This window comes from Lepisosteus oculatus, chromosome 14 (genome assembly GCF_040954835.1).
Source record: "Lepisosteus oculatus isolate fLepOcu1 chromosome 14, fLepOcu1.hap2, whole genome shotgun sequence".
Lineage (NCBI taxonomy): Eukaryota > Metazoa > Chordata > Actinopteri > Semionotiformes > Lepisosteidae > Lepisosteus > Lepisosteus oculatus.
The window spans coordinates 28,952,794-28,973,307 of record NC_090709.1 but is presented as its reverse complement, the minus strand read 5'-3'; the positions used below and the strand labels follow the sequence as shown (position 1 = coordinate 28,973,307).

General features: G+C 40.9%; 3 non-coding genes across 3 annotated transcripts; all 3 read left to right on the top strand.

Annotated features, from left to right (window-relative positions):
• Positions 1-13,166: 13,166 nt before the first annotated feature.
• trnaa-cgc (transfer RNA alanine (anticodon CGC)) lies at positions 13,167-13,238 on the top strand. The gene has a single exon. It is a non-coding gene; the product is annotated as a tRNA-Ala (tRNA).
• Positions 13,239-14,328: 1,090 nt separating this feature from the next.
• Positions 14,329-14,401, top strand: trnak-uuu (transfer RNA lysine (anticodon UUU)). The gene has a single exon. It is a non-coding gene; the product is annotated as a tRNA-Lys (tRNA).
• A 2,443-nt stretch (positions 14,402-16,844) lies between these two features.
• Positions 16,845-16,916, top strand: trnat-cgu (transfer RNA threonine (anticodon CGU)). The gene has a single exon. It is a non-coding gene; the product is annotated as a tRNA-Thr (tRNA).
• Positions 16,917-20,514: the final 3,598 nt, after the last annotated feature.

The following is a 20,514-nucleotide window of genomic DNA, read 5'->3' as shown; positions in this document are numbered from 1 at the left end:
AAGACCTTCCTTCTATTGCGAGTTCAATGGGTAAAAGCTTTGCTTGACAGTCTGTCGAGAGACTGAACTAGGTGTTTCAAGATAGTCTTTGTCAGCTTAACATCAAGGCATAAAAAAGCCTCATTTTGTGTTCCCAACAGCAATGCTCTTTGGTCCCTTCAGCATTATGCAGGGAACAACATCTGCCGTGATCACTTTTGAGTCAGTGTGAATCGTAGTGTGCCGCAATTGTTTTTTAAATTGGTTTTGTAGGCATGGTGCATTTTTCTGTGAAACTTGAATGCTGTGCTTTTTCACGCAGAATCATCGGCAGGAGCAAAGCTTATTCAATCTTTGCGCACAGCACTCCATCAGAAATACTTTGTCCAAGTTTTGAAGAGATTGTGGGATTCTCTGCACACGTTCACATTGCGTACCTCAGACAACAACACCATTCGATGGGAAGTTGATTCTGCTTCTTGCAGTTGTCCCTGTGGTTGCAGTAGTTACAAAGTTGCACTTTCCTCCACCTTCTGCTATAGTATTCACTGGGTGAGCTTCATCATTTGGCTCAGAAAGGTCAACTGTGCTTCGGAAAAAATCAGCTGCAGTGTCGTTATTTTGTCGGTGAGTATGGCTGTCTTTTAAAGCACATGAAAAACACGAGTTTGTGGATTTCTCCAAATAGCAACGAATTCAGTTGTGCAGTGCTTTACTGCTTTCAGAGGGTCTTTTATCAACGCTGCTATAGTAGAGAAGTGACATAATCACAAACACAGCCATTTGTGCTGGCTGTTTCTATCACATGATTTTAACTAATTTATCATCATCTCCAGGAGAGCACCTCGCACTGCTCACTGAGCTGATGTACAGTATGTGCCCATTTCTCAAAAATTAAATATCATCTGAACTGATTTTTTCTATTTTAAATGCTTTCCTACTCTTTTAATATTTCAGTTAAATCTTGAAGTACTTTCCATTGATATTAATCCTAGTCCCGATGAACGATTCTTGGACATGGTGTACCTTGAATAATGTTCTTATAGGTTCCAATTTGGAAAAGTGCGCTCTCCAGAAGCTACCGAAACCTCCAATGGTCACACAAAGCTTAATGCAATAGCAACGTTTGGGGTTGAAAAAGAATATTACTTGCTATGAATACGAACACTGTTACAGGAGGCGCGTAAGGACTATTTTAGCTCAGATCATCAATTTATCTTACATTTCTACTCCATTAATATCGCTATTGAGTGCTAAAGGTAGGTCCTGGCAATACTTCATGAGATCTTCTTAAGAAAACTTAAAAAAATAGATTTCCAGTGCTGAACAAAAAGTAAAAAATATCGATTATGTGCAACTGATAAAATCTCTCTTCCAGGGATGTTGTAGCCACATGCAAATTACTTTATCAGCTTTAAAAGTTTCTTTTGCATTTATAAGACGATCAGCATGACACTCAAAACATACCTGTATTCAGTAAGCGCTGAGTCTGCTGGCTGAGCAAGTTGCCTCCTCTACACACAATAGCAGCCCTGAAGCTAAGATAAATGAAGAGAAATTGCTTTTATTGGGCACTTTTCATATCCTCCCAAGGGCGATGGAGTTTTTTTGCGACACTGCTTTTCCCTTTTTTCTTCTTTCTGTACTCTGATGGAAAAAAAAAACGAGAAATCATGTAAGGGAAAAATGTATTTTTTTTCATGGAGAAAACCTGCACCAGGAAATGTTTTGTTTTGAAGAAGTGATTTAACATGATACATGACCTAATTTACTGGAGTAAATGCTCACACTGCAAGGTCTGCTTTACTACAAGAGAGAAGTAGAGTGAAAGATGTCATAATTTCACTGCGTTGTTCAAGAAAACATCTTTTTCTTTGAATTCTAAATCAATCAGAATTTCAAAGTGACACACAAACCCTTTGTCTGTATTAAAGAGATGATATTTTAAAACTGATAAAAATGTAGAAAACACGTTTCTCACTTAGAAATTTTAGATGGGATGGTGTATTACTAGTTGCAGCGCTGAACTTACCATGGTGCAATTCAGTTACATGATTGGCCAGTGGTTTAATGGATAACGCGTCTGATTTTGCATCATGAGATTGTAGGTTCGACTTCTACCGGGTTCGTGTGTTTTTAAATCAGGCTACTCAGAAATAGATGTCCATTATGTGAATGAACCGCACCTGAAAGCAAACGTTGGTCAGGTTTCCTTCTTTCCAGCATGAAATAGCAAATCGTTACAAAAAGCACCAGCTAATGTCCAATAGCATTTTAATTAACATGAATATACTGTAAGGTCTTGGTACATGGGATTGGATTTCATCCACAATTTAAAAAAGGGCAAATTATATTTACAGGCTTCAGACACTTTTTAATACAAAAGTGACCTAAAACTCTGTAACTTTCAGGTTAGTTTGAACCTGTAATGAAAAAGGGGCCTGAAACTTCCATTCTGTGATGTAACTGTCTCTAAAGTCGGACGTGATGTTTCACGGATGTGTAGTGTGCCCTTTCTCTTGTCGTGTTCAAAATGACTTGCTGTGTAATTTACTGAATGCGTGTTCTGTACTGCTCTGTTATTTCATTTAGATTATCTATGTGGTGTACAGATAAAACCAAACTGCATGGTATAATTTCCGGGTTCGGCACCAGCTGAACCTGAACATACATCAGCCAATCTCGACATGATTTGAACACACAACCTTCTGATGTGGTATCAGATGCACTACCGTTGCACCACAAGGTCACTCCCCGTAAGTGCTTTTAATTCCCCCAAGGAGAAAAATCAGCGTCCCTGAAAAAGATTTTTTTTTCATTCTCTCCTGTGAGAAGCGTCGCTCTTCCAACGAGGGTCTCTTCTTCCCAGACCACAGATTATTCTTCCTGTCCGGCTCTCATACAGAGAACAGACACACTGTCTCCACTAATGTGTTTACTACATCTATAGATCTGACCCCCTTACAGCCCTGATATTCCTGGACAGGATCCCATATTGAGCAGTATTTCTCGCGTTGTGAACTTACAGTGTGTACACAATGTACTTTATACATAAAGTAAGTGTTTTCGTAACTCTTGGACGTTTTGTGAAAATATTACTGGCATGTCAAAATCGCCCCCTCAACTGAACAGTTCCACCCCCCTCAGTTTTGGATAAAAGGTTTGGATAAAAAGTTTTTGAACACTTTCACTTACTGAACTTGAGCCGTAAAAAATAGTTGTACTTTGTCAATGGTCAGATAACTATACTAACCCCGAATTCACAGTTACTACATCAGACTGTTTGATGTGCAGGGGGCTATCCATCCAGGAACAGCACGTTACATAGTGTCTATGTTTTGGGGTGTCAACATTATTATGACCTTATTTGCTCAGGTGGACCAATGGCTTGCAGTAGTTTATCCTTATACTTACAATCGTTATATAACTAGGACTGTAGTTATAGAAGTTTGTACTTTCTGTTGGTTTTACAATGATTTCTTAATGATTCAGATCCTCGTTACCGTTGATGTTGTTGAAAAAATGAACACATATGGTTGATGCTCCAGGCAAAAATAATCACGTGAGTTCTGATGAACGTGGAACTGTTCTTTATCACTAAATACCAGATTGCTTGTCGTTATCTTCTAACATGAAATACTAATCAGTGGCATGCTTACGAGAATTCACTTGGATGGTTGCAACGGCTCCGTTTAAACCAAAATATCACTGCCCCCCTCAGGATTTCAGACCCCCCCCTACAGATCATTCCCCTGGCGCCAGTCCTGGGTATAATGATGAACATAGCTGCCTTGCAAGCAGTGAATCCGGGTGTGATTCCCACCTGACCCATCGACAAACCTTTTCCAATGAATCTTTGATCGATTTAAAAAAGTCTTGAAGCTGGTAGGCTAGGGAAGAAGCACTGTTTGAGTGCACTGAGGAAAATGTGCTACTGTGCTGTGCTGCTCCAGTAGCGCAATTGGTCAGGTTGTGGTGCTTTTGTAGTGGAGTCATACCAAGGTTGTGAGCTCAATCATCACGTGGAGTAGGTTCCGTTTTCAGCTGCAGAAACGTGCTGTTGAATTTAAGTTGGTTCTTGTGTTACTTTTTCCTCTCAATGGAGCTGTATTAATGCAGGCACACCTGCTTCCATGTCAAGTTATTTTATCATTGCTCACAAACCAACACACTGCAGACACCTCTGATATTGTCACTGTTTGTGGGCCACATGTTCCTGCTGTCAGCCTACCATGATCATACACCTATAGAAATATTATTGCTGTAGTACAGGAGCGAAGAAACGAAACGAAAGCACACCAAGTTTAAAAAGGTCAAAATGTGTCAAAGCCCTTCCTCGAGGAGGATGGGGTTCAAACCTACTTGTGTAGAGTATCATGTACTAAGAGAAGAGTGCTTTAACCACTAGGCCACCTCCATACACACTTTATCCCCCTCCGGACATGAGTTGGCCTCTTTCCCCATACTCAAGGGTAATTTTCCTCTTCCACCTACAATTTCAACATTTACCTTGCGAGATGTCAAACCACAGAGCCTGTGCTGCGCTTCAGTGTTAGCTGTAGTGGACAGCCCATTGAACATAAAAAGCATAATGACATAAGCCATTTCTCGTCACTTGCTCAGCGAGCAGGCTCAGCGCACACTGAATGCAGGTGTCTCAGAGCAATTGAGATGTGTCCAAGTGGCTGTAAAAGGGATATCTGATGCCAATGCCATGGCTTAGTTCTCTGGTTGGAGTATTCTCGGTCGCATTTAATGGCAACGTCATGGCAACGTCAGCTCAAACCACCAAATGGAGACGGGCGTGCCGACAAGCTGACCCTGCTGATGCAGGATTAACACTAGGATGCGAGAATGCTGTGGCTTAGTTGGTTAAAGCGCCTGCCTAGTAAACAGGAGATCCTGGGGTTGAGTCCCAGTGGTGCCTGTCTTGCCACACAGTTTATCATTATGGACAGCAACATGCTTCTACATTAAATTTAATGGAAGTGTTCATTTAATTTTTGGAGCAACTTGTTTTTAAAAAAATCCATACAAATTGCAAAAGATAAAATACTCATCTGTTTTGTCAGTGCAGAGGAATTACTGCCAGCTGGCAAGGAAACGAAAAAGATTTTTTTGTCTTTAGCCAAAAACCTGTGAATGTAGAAGAAAGGTGATGTGCGTTAGTTTCTATGGCACAGTCAGTCAGCGTATCCTTCAGTTAAACATAACGTTGGTAAATCAAAAGTCCCCAGAGACGCATTTCAAATTAATCCGACCTCAACACCGTCTCCCCTAAATGTGATGGGGTTTCTTTGGATGTCCTTAAGCATCCTGATAGTTGCAGAGATTTCAAACTTTTGGCACAAGTCAAACTACAAGAAGTTAATAATTGAGCGCCTAAGTCAATATCACGGGAATGTGACTATGTAAACTTAAATAGTATTCAAAATATTGCAATTTTGTTGTAGTTTAAAAAGATATTTTAGCTGGGGATCCTCAAATGATGAGGGTAGAAAAGAGAACTATTCGACACCATCAGGAGTGCTTAACGTGATAAAAGTGTTTTTTAATCACAAAGTGAAAATAGTGAATTTGTCTTTCACTTAGGCGTTCATTAAAAGCTCATTAAACAATGAAGGAGAGGCTCGTGTTCCGAATTCTCTTCGTGTCTCATTGTCTTGCTTTGATTTTTAAAATGTACACTGTTGGCTATTCACTCTTCCTAACACAATTAAAGAGCCGAGTTTAGTTCAGAGGTAAAGCATCTCATGCATCGTTTTCTATCACCAGCATCTCCACTCTGGATTTCTTTTTAAGCGCGATATCTTTTCTGTGATTTCTTTCGTTTGAATTCCCTCATGTGTGAATTTCAGCGCGACACATAAACTCGTTTGTCTGTTTTAAAGAGATGCAATTTTTAAAACAGACAAAATGAAAGACTGTTTAACTAAATACACATAGAAAACGTACACCTAATTGAGAAAATTTGGACTGGGGCGATTTATTATTGTAGCGGCGCAAGCTCATAGTGGTGCACTTGAGGAATGCGGTACAAGGGCCAGTGGTACACTGGATAACGCATCTGATTATGGATCAGGAGACTGTAGGATTGTAATGCTCTTAAACCCAGTACCATAACCGTAGTGTGTTCAGTCCTACACAACCTTTCTATCGACTGAATAAGCCTCCTGTTCCATCTCCATCTTCTTCCCACACATTCCGGCTATTTCAGCACCGTTATTGTGGGACCACAGTCACAGATACGTAAGGGACACTATTCTGAAGAACCGTCTTAAATAAATAACGTTGCAAAAGGTAACAATAAGGGTTTCTTAATGTAACCTTACATTTGGCCGTACAATACAATTTTCTGTACCCTCAAAAAACTAAAAAAAAAATATTACTGCTTTCTCCTGAGAAAAACAAGTTTAGTGTCAAATCACAATAAATAATACAACAAATATACTAAATTAACACCCAGATATGACAACACACAGCTATGACAGAACACATTGAAGACTTAAAAGCCCTTTAAATTTTTATTTCCTTAATTTCCATTCTCTTCCCTCCCCAGGATAACTGAAAACTAACTATAATAAAGACTTATGCATTACTTGTAATACAGCTACTAATAAAGATATACATGGAAGTTAATTAGTAATAAATAACACTTTTATTAATAAATACGTGTTAATATTTATATATATAAATATTTGTGGTGTCTGCAAATTTTTGTCGTTAAATATAATAATACTTTTCAAGCAAGTGGTGCATAACTTTGTTACTTAATGAGTACATTATTTCCATTACAAGACAGTTCTGATGTGATCAATTGTTCTGCTTAGTCCGCTACTGAGTTGCTTAAAACCTATGAAGAGGTGGTTTAAGCTAGACTCCTAATGCAGTAACATCTAACGGGCAGCAGCTGTTATTTTAGGTTTGTTGCAATTGAGAACAGGTTTAGTACAGAGTTGCTGACAAATTTCAGCGGAGTTTATTGAATATAAGTTTATTGCAATTGACCCATTGTAGCTACCAATCAGCAGCAAGGAAAAACAAACTTCACTTGTGCCTGTCAAAAAAATGGAAACAGAGTAGTAGTTTATGTGGTAATTTCAGGTACTGTACAATGTAAGAACTAATGTTAACTACTCCCATAGTAATGCGTGGGGTCCTATCAATAGAAAAAAACAATTGTTGTAACCCGAAAATACAACAAACACAAAACAAGAAGTCTTCCAGGAACCTAGGTAAATCCCGGTAGTTGTCTAACAACTACGAAAAAAAAACAAACGCAACAATTTCAAAAGAAAAAGAACATTAAAAACAAATCTGGGGAACAACAAAAACAGAGTCTAATGCGAGAGCTTTTTCAAGTCTTCAGTGCTCCTCTCGTCTCAGTAGACCTCTCTCATATATTTGTGTACAGGTCAGCTGGAGGTACACAGCTGATGGTAATTTAAGTAGGGAGCTGGGTCAGCATGCATGGGCTTCAAAGGAAAAAGTCAAGGTTTATTCCATGCTGAAAAGAGAAGGAAACACAATGTTTCAGCTGTGGAGCCTTATTTGATTGTGACTCGAAGTAAACCTTTACTTCTTCATTTGATGTTAATTTATCTCCATCAGATACCTGATAGTATCTAAACTTGACAGTTGCTTTCAGTAGCTAAAGACACTGCTCCAGGTGAAGCACAAACTCACAGCCTCGGTATAACTCCGCTGTGCACTGTTGTATAAGTACCGCGTGCTGACCAATTGCACCACTGGAGCTGTGCAAGGTGTGCAGAAACATAGGGTGAAAACGGTTTCGGTTGTGGATCCATCTATACATGGGGAACACTAAAATAGCAAGGAAAATACAAGAAAAGAAACTGAAAGAATTGTGCTAACAGCAAAGGGGGACGGAGGGAGGTGGTCGGATAAATAAATCAGCCTCGCAGATTATTTGTATCGATATTTTTTGAGTCAATCAGCAAACAGATTTCTCTTCATGTGCCTTAAACTGTGCAGTTTGTATCTTCGTTGTAGATAGGTTTCTTCAGAAGTCCAGTAAACTGACAATAATGGAGAACTAGCTGACGCACCCCGTCGTGAAGACCCTCTGTAAGGTGATTACACGTTTCATTTTCAAGTCGTCTCCTTTACACGCAATTGCAGCCCGGACACTGAGAGAAAGCATGAGAAATGGCTTCAATTTCAATGTGAAAGCGCAGTACAGGCTCGATGGCATCAGATCTCCCATCAATCAAATTAAATTGCAGTAAAGCGATCTATATATGACTCTGAAGTACTGGGAAAGATGATTATTTTGAGCATGCCTCCCAGGGTCTGCTACGAGGCTGAAGTTACAGTAGCTTCTTATTCGCCAGCTTCTTATGCGTGTTTTTCGTTCCACCTTAAATGCTGCTGCTGTGATGTTATGTCGCTTTTCGCCTGTAGATGGCTCTCTTCAATCAGTACTAATCCGGCTGGAATACTGTAGACATCTTCACTGAAAGGGAATATCCAAATAGCGACTGTCCAAATTATATTTTTGTATGGAATATATTTCAGAAAATCGCAAACCGATTTTAAAAACTCACCACAACACGGACTTACACTGGGAAAAGGTGATTGCACTTTCTGCTTATTGCTACAGCCTTCCCCCCGATTATGAAAATGTCTCACAGTTCTGACACCAACGTTTGAAAGACAATGTAACAGACTATCAAAATCCTGAAGTACAAGAAATTTTAATGCACCAGTTTTTTAAATATGACCCTCTGATCCTGGCATGTCAGAATACATTTCGAAAAAGTATGGCACGAATTGCACGAATTGCAATGGCACAAATTGTTGAGAATATCACTGACCTTGCCGATATTTGCAGGGGATACGAGTGTTTTGCACATGTTGAACTACGACACGTCAAAATTGAGCTCCTTAGTCAATATCACCGGGAATGTCCAATAATGACGAACATCAGTAGCTTCAAGGAAACTTAGACTCGCACATGGAGTTTTATCTTCGAATGGAGGTTGGGAGAATTCATTTATACTCTCGTTGCTCATTAGCTAAACTATTTAAAAAATATATGACACAGATTTGTTCAAGAAAATTGTAATTGCCTTAAAGAGAGTCTTCTTGAAGATGTGCACCAGCTAGCTCTCCACTGTCAATTGACAGGACTTAAGAAGAAACTGTTCTCATACAACCAACATACAAATTACACATCTTAAGGAACATGAAGAGAAATCCGTGTACTAAATAACATAAAACTGTCGCTGCAAATTATCACCAAGCTGTTTTATGTGTCTGACCACCTCTTTCCTACTTTGCAGCGAGCACAAATCTTTCTGTTTCTTCATCGCTATTTTACTGTCTCTTTCCCCCATGTGGAGATGGATCCACAGCCGAAACTTTAGGTCAGTTCCTGTTATTCTGTCTGATTGAAAGAGCTTTATTAAAGGCACTCCCATCTCTGCAGGAAAGTTATTGCTGCTCTCAACACAATATACTGCAACCAAATATAGCGATACTGTCACTGCCTGTGGGCCACGTGTTCCTGCTGTCAGTCTATTATGTCATGTTCATCCACAGCCAGAAACATTACTGCTGGAGCACAAGAGTTATATAGGCGCAGTCCATAGAGCAAGAATCTCTTAATCTCAGAACTGTGGGTTCAGCCCCCACATTGGGTCCCTCTGTGTCAATTTCATCCCCCCAATCCTCCTAGCATGACCTGATGGCGTAACAGTGATACCCAGTACCCAGCGTAATTCAGCTTTCTTTCCACTTGATTCAGATTTTGATCTGAAATCATCGGCCGAACAAGAGTTTGTCTAAATCGAGGGAGATCTGCTCACAAGCAAGTATTAAACACTTCAGCATTTTCTGTTCGAATACCACACTTTGTCAAAACACTGCCGCTTCTTAAGCTTATAAGTAACGGTTTTTGAGCACGCATTGTATTGTTAATGCTTATATTAAAAAAGCATAAATTCACATAGTGGAATTTGGACTGAACAAAGTAGTCCAGCCCCTTTACAACATTACATACCCACTGATTAAAGCTTAAAACTACAGCAGCAGGAGTAACAATAATGACAACAACATGTTTGGAGTTCGGCATTTCATTTATTCTGCGGAAACATCGTATCGGAATGAACTGCCCGAGATAAAAGAGTAATTGCGGCTTCAGATCGTTTTTACAGAGCATTGCGTTGTTCTGTTCATGCTGACTACACACTTTAGATTTGTCATTTACTGCAGGCGTTGCTTTTCCAGGTTTTTCTGAAATTCCTCGCATTTGAGCCAGCACTAAAACATTTCATTCCCGTCGCTGAATACATCGTGGAAACGGTATTTGCAACGGAATGCTGTCACACATGAAACCTTTTTGTTATTCGGTTCTGAAGTTTGAAAATGAAAATAAAACGGGGGTCAATTCATAGGCTTGAAAGAAGTCCAAGCAGCATAAAAACCCGCGAATTCTCACAAAGGCTGCACCTTTCTTCTGCTGCTTTTATAAATCTGCCTTAAACATTTGAATGCATACCTTACTGCTGCTAATCACATTCACGTGTTTACAAAGCTTTTTTCTGTCCGTTATGTTTTTGCTAAGCAGTTTCTCCGTTTCCCTCGTACTGTGATTGTCAGCGAGCACAACAAGACTGAAACAGTGTAAAGGCAGGTAAAAAAGACAGGGTAAAACGCCTGATTGTCGGGAGTGGGATTTGAACCCGTGCGTCTATTTGGAGAGTGAAACACAAAGCTTAAAAGACACGAAGTTGTGAATTTGCTGTTTTAAACTGCTCGACTGTCCTGAAAAAAATGTGTGCTGATTGCTTCTTTCTTACCAAAAACCCAAACACACATTGAACATTTACCTCTACCATACATGTCAAAAGCTCACTCCCCATCATTTCTATCCCTTTATTTCATTCTTTTGATGCGTGTTTTTGCACATAACCTGTTACCTTTTTGTTGTTTTGCACACTGCCTGTTGTTGTTTTTTGCACATCGGCTGTTGTCTCTGTCTTTCTTTTGTTATACAATTGTATTGTTGTTGTGTTTTTTTTCTTTGTACTACTTATGTCCGAGAGCTAGCTAAATAGCATTTCGTTATACCTTATACCTGCGTATGAGTATAATGACAATAAACTTGAACTTGAACTTGACATAGTCTTGCAGGCAGTATATTATTTTATCGTTTACTCGTTTAAAAAAACACGGTCTTCTCGTTCCTAAGTCAGATTTTTAGTGCTTTCGAACGTTACTTCCAACCTGGACTGACAGCTCACCAGATCTGTTTGTGATCAGACCATGGAGTCAGGGGCTGTACCAAGCGCACGTTCCTTCCCAATGCTGAGGCGATCATTCAGAAGATGGGTGTGAAGAGAGACAAGCTTTGTCGACTAAAAAACAAGGCAGGATATGCACGGATACTAATCACTGGCGATAGTTATGTTCTCTTACTATTGAGACTCCTACATTGCAAGTTTTTTTGAAGACTTCGAAATAGGCACGGGTGGGGTTTGATAAAACGATCGTCGATTTACGAGACTGACGCCTTACCACTTGGCCACCGCACCTTCGAAAAAACGTGGGAATAATGTTGTTCAAATTATTTTTTTTCTGAATCTGGTTTACATCGCCTGGAGGTAGCAACAACAATAAAAGGGATACTTAACAAGGCGATACACTGTAGCAGTGTGACTCCAACAGATGCTCCTGAAGAGGCTGGAGGTTTAAGCCAGCTCCTTAGAGCGCTCGGCCGTGTTACTCTCAACAGCGGCTCTTCAGCTCTTGTTGTTTGACCTAGTGGTTTTATGAGGCGTGGAAATGACCGCAACTTCGTTTTCTGAGATGCTTTCTCTCACGTGGTGAAATCTCGACCTCTTTGGCATCTCTGGCTATAGTTCTTCTGTAGAGCACCTCTGCTTATAGTGCCCTTGAAGTCATTTTATTTTTACAGGAAGACGCATTCCCTAACAATCTCTCCTGTTTTAGAAATGCTTCATAAGGCGTGTTTGATTCAACGGACAAACAGTATACTAATTGTTCAATGCAGATCTATGCAGCATTCGTACTGGATTTGACTGGGATTCTGAAATACTTCTTGAAAAGGTATTCAGATTTGAGAACCTATAATAAAAACACAGACCTGAAACTCCCTAGCTTCCAATCCTTTACTCTTCCTTTACTCTCGTAGTTTTCAAAACGACCTCCGTTGTCGGGCGCAGTTAAAGTGGAACTGGCCTGACTGCACAGGAAAGTACGGAATGCTAAAATGTCCCTTTAGACCCTCGTCATGTCTCTGTGAGGAACGGGTAGGTAGAGAGGTTTAATAGATGCTCATGATGTTTCACACGGGGTGTTACCTGTTGTAGTGTTTCAAAAGATGTGTTAGCGGACCACAGATTATCTTGAAAAGATTTGGGTTTGCACTGGCTGGGATTAAAAAACTGACTCAATTATTTGGAAGGCGCCTGTACCACCAACGCACTCCCGAGAAGCACCCGCAAATTATCACAATCCTCTCTCTCACCTACAAAGTTATAGAGACACAGACATCCAATGAAAGCTCAAGGCTCCACTCAAGGCTTTATTCACTCAAGGCTCCACTCTTTTGTTGTGATGTCATTTTAATAAATATTAGCTTTGACAAGGTGTCATTTTTGCCTCTTAAAGTTAAAGTCTGCTCCTTTCTTCCTGGTATAGAAAGAACTAAAAGTAAATTATTCAGCTCTACCGCCTGTGTGCATTGACAAGACATCCCAAAAGGACATATTAAATAAGAACACGATCCTTCCTGTTACCATTCCTGTGGTTGGGGCGTTGTTTCACCCTTTTACGTTAAATCATCAGTACTGCTGTTTTTCTATGCATAGTTTAATCAAGAGCACTTAAAAGATGCAAATAGGTTTCAAATAAAATAGAATTGAAGGACAGTCGAGTAAGGAGGTAGAAAAAAAAGCACTCCCCCGTCTGGGAATCAACCACCGTCGCCCATGTAACTGGATGCAAAAATAACAGATTAATTTGTGCCCAGCCTCTTGAAGCTTCGATGCGATTATTTTTCCTTCCTTATTTTTTCATTCCTATGAATTTACTCTGTAGTAGAAGAAACGCAAAAGTGGGAAACTGCAGGCATTCTTCGTGAGTGGTGTGATCAGTGAGCACTTGCACATCTCTAAGTCTGTTCCATAAACTTTTTCATCGGGGATGTAGCTCAGTGGTAGAGTGCATGCTTCGCATGTATGAGGTCCCGGGTTCAATCCCTGGCATCTCCAGGTGCTTTATATTACAGTACTCACATCGCAATCTTCTGTTGAGTGAGAACTCTTTGCTCGTGTTCAGAGAGAGCCAGGTTTACACAATTAAATGCAGGCACACTCGACGTGCTGCACAGTTGCGCTGCTGTTTTAAATGTACCTCATTTAGTTCTGTTAAATCCTAAATTATTTGAACTAATTTAGTTAAGGAAAATGCAAAAGAGCATGACAAGTATTGATCGTATAAAATATCCATGGCACAACTCGAGAAAGTACTGAAGGACTACACATCGACTTTTGATGATTACAAGAGATTCAAGAAACACAACCGTCCGCACCTGGGTTTGGATCCTGAACGCTAGAGTTAAAAGAACATAAGCGACGTTTATGACCTATAAACTCTCTAAATTGTCTTATAGTTTATGAAATAAAACAATTTCTTAATAATTACTTACTGATGATAGACGATTTATTAAATTTTAACAAAATCACAATTACAAACTTTTTCGGTTAAACTGTTATTCATATACTCTAACGTAAATAAACGTTAGTGTCTTCCGGTGTGTGAGCCAATTTCTCCCAAAAATATTCGTTAGTCTGTCGGGAGGCTGTGCAGGGTGTGAAGAAATAGAATTTCTAAAAGACAGGCTCCCTAAGCTTAACATCAAGGCAGAAAAAATGCTGTTTTCTCTACAGAAATGCTCTTTACATTTCAGCACTGTTGCAACTCCCTTTATAAAGGGTGTGCACACGTATACAACCAAGGCATTGAAAGATTTTTTTTTAATTATTGTTCCAAAAAATGTTCCATTTGTTTTCTTTTTAATGTTGTTGATTAAAAGATTTTATTAAATGAGAAAAAAATCTGAATGTGAAAAAAGGTCCAAATGCTATTGAAAAAAATCAGTAATGTGAGGAAAGATGGATTGTGGGAGCCCCTTAACTACCCATGTCATGCTGTATTTCTCACTCATTCTACTGGGAGTGGTGCCGTCGCTTCATGATAAAGTCTGTCAGTGGTCATTCCAGACGGGTCAGGTATGACTGCTCTTCGGAACAAGAGACACGTGACTTGCGAGGATCCCGACAGTGTCGACTTTCTTTCAGAGCCCGGATAGCTCAGTCGGTAGAGCATCAGACTTTTAATCTGAGGGCCCAGGGTTCAAGTCCCTGTTCGGGCGGATGTGCTGTTCTTAAGTCTATTGTGAATGTCATTCTAAATAGTCTTTAATCTTTCACTGTTCTAGCTGTACTTGGTTATTTTAAATGTCCATTACTTGTCCATTACTTGTATTTACTTGTATTTACAGTAGTGTATTTAGTGTTTCATTTCACAAACCGAAAGTGTTCAAGTAGATCTTGTCACTCTACTCCACGTAATAAATTAAATCACAGTAGAGTACAGAACACGCAGTGAGGAGCTCACACAGTGAGTACTCTTGAATACAAGAGGAAAGGCACACTGCAACTCTGCAGAACATCACGTCCGAGTTTACAGTGACAGCAGAGGTTGGAAGCGACGTAGTTTTTTAATACTCGCTCGCTGAAGATCTCTCAAGAAACCTCGGTGGAGATTTAATGGGTGTCTAATAATCACGTTCAAAAAGGTGACGATAAGTTTTTTTTTTAACTAGGTAGCCTTAATGGCAACACGGTGTGAGTAGATCTTAAAGCAGCTGCAGAGTACCCGTAATGGCAACACAGTGCTTTGAGTTTGGCTTTTCTTATTTCTTCTGCAGAACCAGTGGAATCGGAATATACTGATCCGCATAAGAAGCGCTTTCGGGTTCTGATCATTTTTATTGAGCGCTGCTCTAAGTACCACAGGCAAGATGGCTGGTGGTCTTAGGCGTTGCGTTCAGGTCGCAGTTAACCCTGGAGACGTTTGTTAAAATCTCACTTCTAATAAAGAGGTCTTTCTCGTTAGAGTAGAAACGATAGAAGCCTTAAGCGGGAAAAAAATCACAACATCTCGCATTTCACGTGTTTAATGTTAACTGTCTCAGTGGTTGCCTCGGTGATTGATGGCTCTTCTCCCTCGCAGGGTGACGGCAAACTTCTTCAGAGAGGGAGTCTCCCACGCACGGCTTTTCTTTATCAAGAGCTGAGACAACAGAAACAGACTTCCAACTGACATGAATTACTTCTTGAGCGTTTATGACTGTCTTGAAAAGCTGAGAGCAGGTGAAAAAGTCTTTGGAAATGAGGCAATGACTGCTGACAGTAAACAGAGCTGACGCTCAGCTGCAGACAAGCGCTCCTCGTTAGTATAGTGCTGAGTACCCCCGCTTGTTGCGCGGGAGACTGGGGTACGTTTCTGTGACAGGTCGCTGGTTTAATTTTTTAACAACCTGACTTCACTTAAAAAGTGTGTACTGTGTCCTATGTTTCGGACTTGTTACAGCGGTAGAATATGGAGATCATCTCCAGTTTTGAGCTCAACTGCAACAAGAAGTCATGCTAAATGTAGTATAGTGAGTAGACATCGCGAGACAACAGAACGAGAGAGTAGAAGGCGGGAATATATGGTGTAAGGGCATGATCTGTGTAGTTAACAAAATAGTTAAAATAATATAAAAACGTATTTTTATTAAGATACAAAACATTTATTGCAACGAGAGATGAGTGCTTGACGGACTCAAAGCGGGCAGAACACTGCAAATTTTAGTTCTCTTGCTGGTAGAAACGAACTTTTGAATTTTAGGACTTTTCGTTTAGCTAGCGCCATGGAAGATATGGCAGCCGCGCCGAGAAGCTTTGCTTATGCCCAGCTTTTTCCACCGCTTCCACTGAACCTCGGAGCTCCGGATTTGTATACGGAATACAAGATATGGATGGAGTCGTACAGATTTTTTTTAAATAGCCAGTGGATCTACAGAAGCTCAGGATGCTGTGAGACGTGCTACATTACTGCACTGTATCGGGGCTCCCGTGCAGCGGATTTTTGCCAACCTCCCTGGAGAAAAAGACTGTAGCTGTCTTAGACGCTTCCTTTACACCGCGGAGAAAAGTGGTTTTAGAACGGCATAAATTTAGGCAGAGAACTTAGTCTCAGGACGAATCTGTTGATGCTTTTGTGACTGCACTAAGAGAACTGGCTAAATCTTGTGACTTTGGAGTATTGGAAACTGACATGTTAAGAGATCAACTTGTGGAAAAATGTGCACATAAGAGACTATAAATTGCTGCAGGAGGAAGGGCTGACACTAGAAAGAGCTCTTACAGTCGCTAGAATTCATGAAGCAGCTCAAGCAGAATCAAGAATGCTTTCTGACCACAGTGACAAAGTGACACTGAACGGGGCGCTCGCTCAAAATTTACAATCAAAAGCCGAGCAGCAGGACACAGTCATGCTAGAGAAATAGAAGAACAGGGGACGGCTGACATTACATGTTACAGGTGCGGACTAACAACGCACAAAGCAGATGAATGCGGAGCGTGAACAGCAAAATGTCTACACTGCAAGAAAACAGGACATTGTGCACATGTCTGCAGAACATCACGTCCGAGTTTAAGGACAAGTATCCCTTTTATTGTTGTTGCTGCCTCCGGTTTACATTTGGCGATGTAAACCAGATTCAGAAAAAAATAATTTGAACAACCTTATTCCCATGCTTACAAGTAGGCACGGTGGCCAAGTGGTAAGGCGTCGGTCTCGTAAACCGAAGAGCGTGGGTTCAAACCCCACCCGTTCCTGTTTCATTTGTCACCGCTTTCCTTTAGTTTCAAAGTCTTAAAAAAACTCACAATGTAGGGATCTCAATAGTAAGAGAACATAACTGTCGCCAGTGATTAGTATTCTTGCATATCCTGCCTTGTTTTTTAGTCGACAAAGCTTGTTTCTCTTCACACCCATCTTCTGAATGATCGCCTCAGCATTGGGAAGGAACGTGCGCTTTGTACAGCCCCCGACTCCATGGTCTGATCACAAACAGATCGGGTGAGCTGTCAGTCCAGGTTGGAAGGAACGTTCGAAAGCACTAAAAATCTGACTTAGAAACGAGAAGACCGTGTTTTTTTAAACGAGTAAACGATAAAATAATATACTGCCTGCAAGACTATGTCAAGTTCAAGTTCAAGTTTAAAGTTCAAGTTCAAGTTTATTGTCATTATACTCATACACAGGTATATGGTATAACGAAATGCTATTTAGCAAGCTCTCGGACATAAGTAGTACAAAGAAGAAAACACAACAACAATACAATTGTATAACAAAAGAAAGACAGAGACAACAGCCGATGTGCAAAAAACAACAGGCAGCGTGCAAAACAACAAAAAGGTAACAGGTTATGTGCAAAAACATGCATCAAAAGAATGAAATAAAGGGATAGAAATGATGGGGAGTGAGCTTTTGACATGTATGGTAGAGGTAGATTTTCAATGTGTGTTTGGGTTTTTGGTAAGAAAGAAGGCACCGTGAGGTTCAGATCATAGGTGAGAGGTGAGGAGAGAGTGAGAGAGGCTGGGAGTTTAATAGTTTGATAGTGCGGGGGTAAAAACTGTTTCTGAGTCTGGTAGTCCGGACCCGAATGCTCTGGTACCGTTTTCCATGTCATGCTAAATGCCACAAATTGTGTTTGTCCAGTCGTATCAATCATCCTAAAGTTACAGAAAATCGGATGTGACTGGTGCAATCAGCACACATTTTTTCAGGATAGTCGAGCGGTTTAAAACAGCAAATTCACAGCTTCGTGTCTTTTAAGCTTTGTGTTTCACTCTCCAAATAGAGGCAGGGGTTCAAATCCCACTCCCGACAGTCAGGCGTTTTACCCTGTCTTTTTTGCCTGCTTTTACACTGTTTCAGTCTTGTTGTGCTCGCTGACAATCACAGTACGAGGAAAACGGAGAAACTGCTTAGCAAAAACATAACGGACAGAAAAAAGCTTCATAAACATGTGAATGTGATTAGCAGCAGTAAGGTATGCATTCAAATGTTTAAGGCTGATTTATAACAGCAGCAGAAGAAAGGTGCAGCACAATGCAATTTGTGAGAATTCGCGGGTTTTTATGCTGCTTGGACTTCTTTCAAGCCTATGAGGTGACCCCCGTTTTATTTTCATTTTCAAACTTCAGAACAAACAAAAAGGTTTCATGTGTGACAGCATTCCGTTGCAAATACCGTTTCCACGATGTATTCAGCGACGGGAATGAAATATTTTAGTGCTGGCTCAAATGCGAGGAATTTCAGAAAAACCTGGAAAAGCAACGCTTGCAGTAAATGACATATCTAAAGCGTGTAGTCAGCATGAACAGAACAACGCAATGCTCTGTAAAAACAATCTGAAGCCGCAATTACTCTTTTATCTCAGGTAGTTCATTCCGATACGATGTTTCCGCAGACTAAATGAAATGCCGAACTCCAAACATGTTGTTGCCATTATTATACTCCTGCTGAAAGAAGAAAGAAAGAAAGGTGTCCTAAATGAACTTTGTCGCCCGTGGGAGATGTCAAGTGCATTGGACATGAAAAGTTCCCGATAAAACCCATTTCTGTACGTTTCTCTTAGTGTCGGGGCTCCTATTGAATGTAAAGGAGGCAACATGCTCAGCCAGCCGACTCAGCGCTAACTTAACGCAGGTGTCTCAGAGCGGAATTATTCAGAACAGGAGCCTCTACTTCTTTGTATACTGAGCTTTCGGGTGAACGTCAAAGTGAAAGACAAATTCGCAATTTTCACTTTTTGATTAAGGAACAAGAAAACACCATCCTTCAAACTGGATTCAGACCAGGGACATAAGACATACTCGCTGTTTTTTCTACAGTTTTAAGAGCTAGCAACTGAGCTATCGAGAGGTCTAAAATAAACGTTTTGTCACACGCGTAGCCCAATGTAGTGTAGTGTTCCTCTTTATTTAAATCCCAGTTCGACATCAAAATACTCACTCCCCATAGTCTCGTTTAGTAGAAGAAATGCAGGCTTCTACTCTATTAACGTCAAGAGTTCTTCTAAAACATTTGAAGGGATATCAGTGCAGGCGGAAATTGACTCTTTTTCTTTATGATTTGGTCATATGATTTTTCTTCATATGATTTGGTTTTGATTTTGAATCGTTATATTATTAAGTTTGTGCTTTCTCTGTTTTTATCGTATTGTGAACTTATTTTTTAAACAAATGCTTACAAAGGCAAACAGGGCACACAGTACAAGCTAAATACCCCAGACTGCGTGTAAAGTCCTCCTTGAGGTATGCTTTCAAAATAGCTGCACCAGTCACTTGGACACAGATAAACACAGGGATTTAAAATTCAGGAATATGAATGGTCAATTGCATACAGTTGGGTTTTTTATGTTTTGTATTTAGCGATTTGTGTATAAATCTTTTAACAATTCATTAAAATGCTAACAATATGTAAAATAAAAACAACAGCAACGTTAAATGCCGGGGAGACGGGCAGTTTTTTTTTACAATCAGATTCCAATCTCTAATGCTGTGTTTGAGAGCTGTGTGTGAGAGCTTACTGTACATAACTTTCCTTTTCTCACATTTTCTGAAAACTATTCCAAAGGGGCACCTGTCACGGACATCCAAAGGGACTAGCCATGGGGAGTAGGAGAGCGGAAAAAGACCCATATGCGTAGCGGCGAGACGGGAAAAAGGCCCGGGCTCATTAGTGCAAAGAGTTCAGGAATGCCGTAAAGAAACCTATTCCTTCTCGGCCTTTTGGCTAAGATCAAGTTCAAGTGGCATGCCCGCAGTTCTTGTCTTTCCAAAGGTCTAGAAGGCGATCGAAGATTCTGAAGAGTGCTTGAGCTGGTATCGCTCTAGGTTGAGCCTAGGGGGTTAAGGCCAAGCAGCAGCTGAGCTGGGTGGGATCCGGCAGTAACGTTCTCTCTCTCTGCTCTCTCCTCTCCTCTCCCCTCCCCCTTTCTCTTGCTCTGCCTCCTTGGCCTCTTGGCTGGAAGTGGGTACACGTGGCCTGCCCGCGGTGCTTGCTTTCTTCCTCGAGACTCGGAAGCGCTATCCGCTCCCTCTCTCTCTCGCTCTCTCTCTCTCCCTCTCTCTCTGCCTCCTTGGCCTCTTGGCTGGGAGTAGGTACACGTGGCCTGCTTGCGGTGCTTGCTTTCCACCTTGAGACTCGGAAGCGCTATCCGCTCCCTCTCTCTCTCGCTCTCTCTCTCTCTGCCTCCTTGGCCTCTTGGCTGGGAGCAGGTACAGGTGGCCTGCCCGCGGTGCTTGCTTTCTTCCTTGAGACTCGGAAGCGCTATCCGCTCCCTCTCTCTCTCGCTCTCTCTCTCTCTGCCTCCTTGGCCTCTTGGCTGGGAGCAGGTACACGTGGCCTGCCCGCGGTGCT